The sequence below is a fragment of the Gobio gobio genome (assembly GCF_949357685.1).
Source record: "Gobio gobio genome assembly, chromosome: 20".
NCBI lineage: Eukaryota > Metazoa > Chordata > Actinopteri > Cypriniformes > Gobionidae > Gobio > Gobio gobio.
Window position 1 is genome coordinate 5,248,984 of NC_137113.1, and position 8,921 is coordinate 5,257,904.

Sequence of the window (8,921 nt, forward strand, 5' to 3'; positions counted from 1 at the left end):
GGTTCTAAAATTTATTTAAGGTAGTTTTAGAGACCCCAGCCAGAAGAGCATTGCAATGCGAGAAAATACGAAAGTATTAGTAAATTTTTCCGCAACAGAAACAGATAACATGGGGCTTAGTTTTGCAATGTTTCTGAGGTGAAAAAATATATTTTTGACTGTATTTTGGACATGAGGGTCAAATGATACATTTTTGTCAAATATCATCCCCAAGTTTTTTAATTTAGTTTGAAACTCCAGAGCAGAGCCGTCAATTTTTAGAGCAAAATGACTGGATTTATTGATTTGCTAGTAGTAATATAAAATGTGAACTGCTTGTGTATGTAGTTTTAACCTATAAAAGGTATTGATTGTGATCCAGCAGGTCTCTAAGGGTTAACATGCTGAACATAGCTGATATATTCAGTATAACAGGTTTCTGAATGTGTTGAGATAAACATCCCTTATGAAAATGAACCATGGTTTTACTACAAATAAAACCCAAAAAATATGGTTATCATAGTTCAACCATGGTAACCACAAATTAACCATGGCTTTGCTACTCTAACCGTTTAACCATGGTATATGTGGTAAAACTGTGGTTATATAAATGGTAATCAATTACTATAATAAATATGTTATGAAATGGACTGCATTTATAAAGCGCTTTTAACAGACCTACGGCCATCCAAAGCGCTTTACATTTTTGCCTCACATTCACCCATTCACACACTTGTAACAACAATAAGTTCTGGGGAATAATTAATTCAAATGGTATGAATATTCATGAGTCTATGAATATGATTTGCTTGTTGTACAGACAAAAATTAACATATAACGGAACCTTTAATCATGTAAAAGTAACCTTTATCCAAATTGATTTCTTCATCAATTAACATCAATCTTACAAACCTTAAAAAACATTGATCTGTTTGATCAGGACAAATAATCTCTTATGTTTGCAAAATTTGTATTACTGAAGTAGTAATACAGGAAAATCAAGCTTAAATGGGTAGCTAAGATCTTACGCTTCAGTGACTTCGAGATTTGTGAGCAAAACAATACAGATTCAATTTAATGCAATTATTGGGTTTTAATAAAACAACTACAGAATACAAAGCTACGAATCACACAGGGGTAAATATGCATATATATATAGGAGAAACAAACGATATGGTACAAACAAGGGAAAATCAAACTTAACAAATAAAATTAAAGGGAAAGAATGATGGAAAGAGAGAATCCACGCGGGAGAGAGAGATAGAGAGAGAGAGAGAGAGAGAGAGAGAGAGAGATGAGAGAGAGAGAGACAGACAGTTCAATCACTTCACCAAAGCCCTTCAGACATTTATGATTTTGTGAATCAGGATTAATTAAGACAACCTCGTACAAGCAGTTAAAGGTGAAATATAATACTTGCATTAGGCTCTCTCGTGTATGTGTCTGAGTTCGAATCGTCATGGAAGTTCGCTACGGAGGTGAGTCGGGAGAATTTCTGTGAAGTTCAGGAAAGTCGCTCCAGAAGTTTGCAGGTCTCTCTCTCTCTTGGCTGGCGGCCAAAGGGATCCTTCTCTCAAGGGGGGGCGAAGGCCAGGGTGGTCTTTCCTCGGGATGGCGGAGTGCAAGGAGTTAATGATAAACTTCTGTTCTTTATAGACGGAGTGGCCGAGCCCGACAGATGGAAGGATCCAATCACATCCGTGGAGAGAAGGCGCGAGTGTTTCATTGTTCTCTGAACCCCCTCCTCTTCAGTTCATCAATAGGGTGGCAATTTTAAGCCTCTATTTCTTTAGAAAGCTGGTATTTCTGAAATAAGGCATCTTGTTGTGATTTTTGAACAAGATTTAGCACCGTCAGGTTTTTGCGATAACAGAGATACTAAGAACGGTCATTCTGCGACTTGCGCGTACAGATATACAAGATTATCACAGTTACTGGCATACAGGTTTTGATTTACATACAGTAATCTTCCTAGTTATTCTAATACATTGTATAAAGACGTGAAATCAACGGATTATATATATTTGAACATTATTGAGACAGTTCTTTTAGTCCACATGTTTTAAGTAACACGTGTGGATGTGGAAGTCTTCTTTCAGCATTCTCCACTATGTATGTGTGTTTTTGCGGACGTGAAGTCATGTGAATGCCTTTAGGCTATACCATCCGCTAGACATCATGTCTCCATTCTTTTGGACAGACTCCATTCTTTGTTGGAGTTGTTACAAAGAATGGGTTGTCAATTAACTTGGTATCCCTAATCACACACAAAAGTTATTTGTTTGTGGTTGATTTGATTAGGAAAGTCACGAGAGACTGTGCAAAGGCCCATCGGTGACGTATGCATTCGGCCAAAATCTGATTGAATCGAGTCATTGTTGCTACACACTCATTCATACGCAGACGGCGGTGTCAGCCATGCAAGGCGCCATCCAGCTCGTCGGGAGCAGCTGGGGTTAGGTGTCTTGCTCATGGACACCTCGACACTTGGTCAGGTGGAACCGGGGATCGAACCACCAACCTTCCGGTTTGTAGACAACCTACATGAACCACTGAGCCAACGCCCGCCCTATATTAGGGATATTAGCTTATTTTTCATTCAAGGGCCCCGTTCATAGTAGCCTATCTTGGTGCTACAACATTTTCTACCTCCGAAATTAACAGTATTTTAAAAAAGTAATTTAATTAATACAGAGATACAATATTTTTAACATAAAATATGAAAATAGTCCAGGCTGCAACACATTAAAAACATTAACAGCAAATATGAGGTCAAAGCAAACAGATTTCCAGAGACATCACCGTACACTGAACAAAATTATAAACGCAACACTTTTGTTCCCTTTCAGTCGGTCACGTTCGACGTACGTCGGAACTGACCGACGAATTGGGATCTGATCTCAGAGACCAATCTACTTCGAGTGTATTAAAAACGAGCCAATGGAGATTGGCATGCGATCCACGCATTCCACGCACCGCCCCGCAGCGCGGGTATAAATAAGGAAGTGGAATGCTTGATCATTGCCTTTTTTTTTCGGAGCCGAACAGCGTCATTGCTGTGTCTACGAAGAGTGTTATTCGAGTCTCGTGAGAAGGATTGCTGTTCCAGTGCGGGTGTGACGGCGCTTTTCAGCGGGTGGCCGCTTCAGAGGAGATAAAGAGCTGGTTTTGTTGGTTGGCTGGGCGTTTCCATTTCTGAGTGCTCACGCAGGCTTGCACTATCTGAACTGCGTGAGCCGCGGTCATTTCCCTGAGTGCTTCAGCACTGAAAGAGCGGTTTTCCTTTTCTAAAAGAGCAACACGGTTTGACCCTGCGTCTTTTTCAAGATGTCATTCAAACCGTGTGTTTCTGGATGCGGTTGTTTCCTGTCCTCATTTGACGGCCACGATCTCTCTCACATATAAACATGTGTGATTGCGTTCGTGGGTGATTCATGCTCTCTCAGGAGAGCATGGTCACGTCAGCGCGTTGTTCGTCTCACCTTTCTCGTAAAGGCTCGAGCGTTCAGCGCGCCGTGTGCCGTCGAGCGCCGGCTGACAGCGGGGGTTGCCACGGCAACCCAGCGCGTCACTCGGCACTCTCTAGATGCGCGGTCCAGACTATGAAACCTCAAATGGGGTTGAGTCCCTTTCCTTATTCCCTGATCTAGTTTCTTTTCTGGTGCATCAGAAAAGGACTACTTTAGCTAATAAGCTTTGGTGGACCTGAGGATTACAGTGGGGCATCCCCGCCGGGTACATCTCTTCGGGCCCCCACTCCTCTATCGCATCATGAGCATGCTGAGACTTTGTTCGTGGGTGGTTCATGTTCTCTCATGAGAACATGACCACGTCGGTGCGGTGTTCGTCTTGCCTTTTCATAGGGCTTGAGCGTTCAGCGCACCGTGTGCCGCCGAGTTTGACGGCCACGTTCACTGTTTTACATGCCTGCTAGTAGCTTACAGATGGGATTGCTGGTTTTAAGACAAGGAGACCTAATGTTTCATTTGTGGCTCTGGCAGAGGACAGATGTCAATTGCTGCATCGGAGAGAGGGCTGTTATGCACTGGAAATGATGATGCTGAGTTTCCCACTATAATGGTGTGTGCTCTTGCTGAATCAGATTCAGAGTTGACAGCCATGCTTTCCCGGGTGGCTGAGGCGTAGTGCAACGCTTAAATCGCCTTGCCTACCCACGTGCCTTTTTTCCCCGGATGGGCATTGGAAAAATTAGCAGTATGGAACTATTTGGTGTCAAAATATGGAACACCAAAAGGGCCGAAATCTGTATAAATTTTTCCCTCTCTCACTACCCTCTGTCCTGCATGTACGAGGGTAGTCCCGACCCAGGGGTTATGCAGGAACTGCGTGCGGCGGTGGACCTCGCTCTCTGGGCGACGGAAGTCACTGCACGCTCCCTGGGTCAGGCGATGTCCACACTAGTGGTCCAGGAACCTGGGGCTAAACCTGGCAGATATGCGTGAGTCCGACTAAGTTCGGTTCCTTAACGCCCCTGTCTGTCAGGCTGGCCTATTCGGCGACGCCGTCGAGTACTTTGCCCAGCAGTTCTCGATGGCCTAGAAGCAGACAGAGGTGGTTTAAAAAAAAAAAAAAAAAAAAATTCCTAATTCGCAGCGCCTCTGCCTGCTTGTCGCCGAGGGCGCCCCCCCTGCGTCCGCCCCTGCGAAACCCAGGGTGCCGGACGTAGGGGAGGCGCCCAACCCACTCAGGGCTTGCTAGTCTACAAGCAAGCGTAAGGGCAAGCGGCCCTGAGATGGGCAGCCCAGGGAGAACAGGAGCTGCTCCGAGGGAGTTGGTGTCCGCACCCCTCCCTCACCCCCCCAGAGGAGGACCGGGGGCCCTGACTGGTGTCAATACTCTGCCGCTGGCTCTCCGGAGTCCAGCGGTACCCACATTTTCAGAGCAGTTTCCTCTCTCTCTGGGCCCCAAGAGGGCCAGGTTGGCAGTGTGCGACGCCCCCGGGCCTTGTCACTTCTTTCCTCCCCTCCCTTCGCCAGGGGGCAGCAGTGTGGGCACCGAGAACGCCCCCGGGCCTTCTCACCCACACTCTGCCCCACCCTGGAATACTCAGACAACACTCCGGGCCGCCTCCGGGCCTCCCGAGTCGGGTCTGTCTATTCCGCCTCGCTGCCCCACCCCGGGTACGTCTGTGGTGCCGTTGGTCCAGCTTGTGCGGTCTCTGGGCTGCTGCCCCCAGGCCATCTCGCTGGCTCATCCGTACCATCAGACTCGGCTACGCGATTCAGTTCGCTCACCGGCCTCCCAAGTACAAGGGCATCCTCTTCACCTCCGTGCGAAGCAGCGATGCTCAGGTCTTGCGGTCAGAGATCGATGTCCTACTGGCGAAGGACGCGGTCGAGCCGGTTCCTCCAGCCGATATGAAGGCGGGGTTCTACAGCCCCTACTTCATTGTACCCAAGAAAGGGGGTGGGTTACGGCCAATCTTGGACCTGCGTATCCTGAATCGGGCCCTGCACAAGCTCCCGTTCCGGATGCTAACGCAGAAACGCATCTTCGAATGCATCCGTCCCCAAGATTGGTTCGCAGCGATCGACCTGAAGGATGCGTACTTTCATGTCTCTATCCTTCCTCGACACAGACGTTCCTACGTTTTGCGTTCGAGGGGAAGGCATATCAGTACAAAGTCCTGCCCTTCGGGCTGTCCCTGTCGCCTCGCGTCTTCACGAAAGTCGCAGAGGCAGCCATTGTTCCGCTCAGAGAACGCGGCGTTCGCGTCCTCAACTATCTCGACGACTGGCTTATACTCGCCCAGTCTCGGGAGCAGTTGTGCGAACACAGGGACATGGTGCTCAGTCACCTCAGCCTGTTGGGCCTTCGGGTCAACCGAGAGAAGAGCAAACTCTGTCCCGCACAGAGGATCTCTTATCTCGGTATGGAGCTGGATTCGGTCAGCCAGACTGCGCGCCTCACGGAAGAGCGGGTCCGGTCGGTGTTGAACTGCTTGAATTCGTTCAAGAACAGGACGGCGGTCCCACTGAAATTTTTTCAGAGGCTCCTGGGGCATATGGCATCTGCAGCCGCGGTAACGCCGCTCGGATTGCTTCATATGAGACCGCTTCAACACTGGCTCCATGGCCGAGTCCCGAGGTGGGCGTGGCAGAGCGGCCAGTACCGGGTTCCAGTGACTCCTTACTGCCGCCAAACTTTCAGCCCATGGTCCGACGCTTCGTTTCTCCGGGCCGGAGTGCCCTTAGAACAAGTGTCCAGGCATGCTGTGCTCTTCACGGATGCCTCCTCCATGGGCTGGGGGGCCACGTACAACGGGCATGCAGTTTCAGGTCTGTGGACGGGACCTCAATTGCATTGGCATATCAATTGCCTCGAGTTGTTAGCGGTACACTTGGCACTGCGCCGCCTCAAGGGGCCGCTACGTGGCAAGCATGTACTGGTCCATACGGACAGCACTGCGGCCGTTGCGTACATCAACCGTCAGGGTGGTCTACGCTCCCGTTGCATGTTCCAACTCGCCCGCCACCTCCTCCTTTGGAGTCAGAAGCATCTGAGGTTGCTTCGTGCCATTCACATCCCAGGTGCGCTGAACCAGACAGCCGACGAGCTCTCTCGCCAGTCGACACCTCCGGGGGAGTGGCGACTCCATCCCCAGGCGGTCCAGCTGATATGGGACCTCTTCGGAGCCGCACAGGTAGACCTGTTTGCCTCTCCGGACTCGACCCATTGCCAGTGGTACTATTCCCTGTCCGGGGGCACCCTCGGCACGGATGCACTGGCGCACAGCTGGCCCCGGGACCTGCGCAAATATGCGTTTCCCCCAGTGAGCCTTCTTGCACAGACCCTGTGCAAGGTCAGGGAGGACGAGGAGCAGGTCTTGTTAGTTGCGCCCCACTGGCCCAACCGGACCTGGTTCCCAGAACTAACTCTCCTCGCGACAGCCCCTCCTTGGCCGATCCCCCTGAGGAGGGACCTTCTTTCTCAGGGACGGGGCACTCTATGGCACCCGCGTCCAGACCTCTGGAAACTCCATGTCTGGTCCCTGGACGGGACGCGGAGGTTCTAGGTGGTCTACCACAGGCAGTGGTGGACACCATCTCTTCTGCTAGAGCCCCCTCTACGAGGCGCCTCTACGCTTTGAAGTGGAACCTGTTCGTTGAATGGTGCTCTTCCCACCGGGAAGACCCCCGAAGGTGTTCGGTTAGTGTCGTGCTTTCTTTCCTGCAAGATGGGCTGGAGCGAAGGCTGTCTCCCTCCACCCTCAAAGTGTACGTCGCAGCAATAGCGGCGTATCACTACGCAGTCGAAGGTAAGTCTTTAGGAAAGCACGACCTAATCGTCAGGTTCCTCAGAGGTGCGAGGAGGCTAAATCCTCCTCGTCCAAACTCGTTACCCTCTTGGGACTTAGCTCTAGTGCTCAGCACTTCAGAGCCCTCCCTTTGAGCCTTTGCAGTCTGTGGAGCTTAAAATCCTGTCAATGAAGACAGTGCTTCTGATGGCATTGGCCTCCATCAAGAGGGTAGGGGACCTGCATGCACTTTCGGTCAACGAATCGTGCCTAGAATTCGGGCCGGCCAACTCTCACGTTGTCCTGAGACCCCGGCCTGGATACGTGCCCAAGGTTCCTACCACTCCCTTCCGGGACCAGGTAGTGAACCTGCAAGCGCTGCCTTCGGAGGAGGCAGACCCAGCCCAGGCTTTGTTATGTCCCGTCCGCGCTCTCCGCGCTTACGTCGACCGGACTCAAAGCTTTCGGACCTCAGAGCAACTCTTCGTCTGTTACGGAGGCCAGCAGAAGGGAAAGGCTGTCTCCAAGCAGAGGTTAGCCCACTGGATAGTGGATGCTATCGTCTTGGCTTACCAGTCCCAAGACGTGCCTTGCCCGTTCGGGTTGTGAGCACACTCAACAAGGAGTGTTGCTTCTTCCTGGGCGCTGGCTCAAGGCGCCTCGCTGACAGATATATGTAGAGCTGCGGGCTGGGCGACACCTAACACGTTCGCTAGATTCTATAGCCTCCGTGTAGAGCCGGTATCTTCCCGCATCCTCGCCCCCAGTGGCCAGTAGCGCTAAGTGCCCGTTCTAAGTGTCGGCTTGCAACGCCACTCCCGCCCTCTGGGCCGGATACGTGCGTCTATTTCTCTCCAGTTGTGTTCCCCGGAAATGGCTAACCCTGTCAAGCTCCTCCGTCACCCCTGCGGTGCCAGACGTTGCGGCCGTCTGACGCCAGGCCTGCACCCGTATGCTTGTGAAACGTGTGTGTAGGCTGGGTTCCATATGTAGCGGTCCCCTCACGGCTACCCCATATGTGTATTCTTCCACGGTACCAGCTACCCTACTCGGCTAGCCCCGTGTCTTTCCCTTTACAGAGCTCGCTCTGTCGTCTCTGGGCGTGTTCTTTCCCCCCTGGGACCAGGCTGGAACCACCCCAGAGACTGCCATATGTTGCACTACCCTGCCAGGTTAGTCCTTATGTGTATTCTGCCACCTAGCCTTCTACTGAAGGACGTGGCTCCGCAGCGTACCATCTCCCGAGACGGGCACGCTTCCCAGCGTTATCCAATAGTCACACTGAGTGGGTCTTGCAGAAACAGCAGTGACTGACCTCCCTGCTTGGAGCCCTGACTTCCGTACCATCTAAGACGGTCCAGTGCGCTCAAGCAGGACGCTGGAAGGGCCAGCGCCCTGGCGTTTTGGTAGGGATCCCAATTCGTCGGTCAGTTCCGACGTACGTCGAACGTGACCGACTGAAAGGGAACGTCTCGGTTACGTATGTAACCCTCGTTCCCTGAAGGAGGGAACAGAGACGTACGTCCCGTCGCCAGGTGCTGTGCTTCCGCTAGGGGGCCGAGTCACTAGTTCGGCTCCTCAGCAGAAAAAAAGCAATGATCAAGCATTCCACTTCCTTATTTATACCCGCGCTGCGGGGCGGTGCGTGGAATGCGTGGATCGCATGCCAATCTCCATTGGCTCG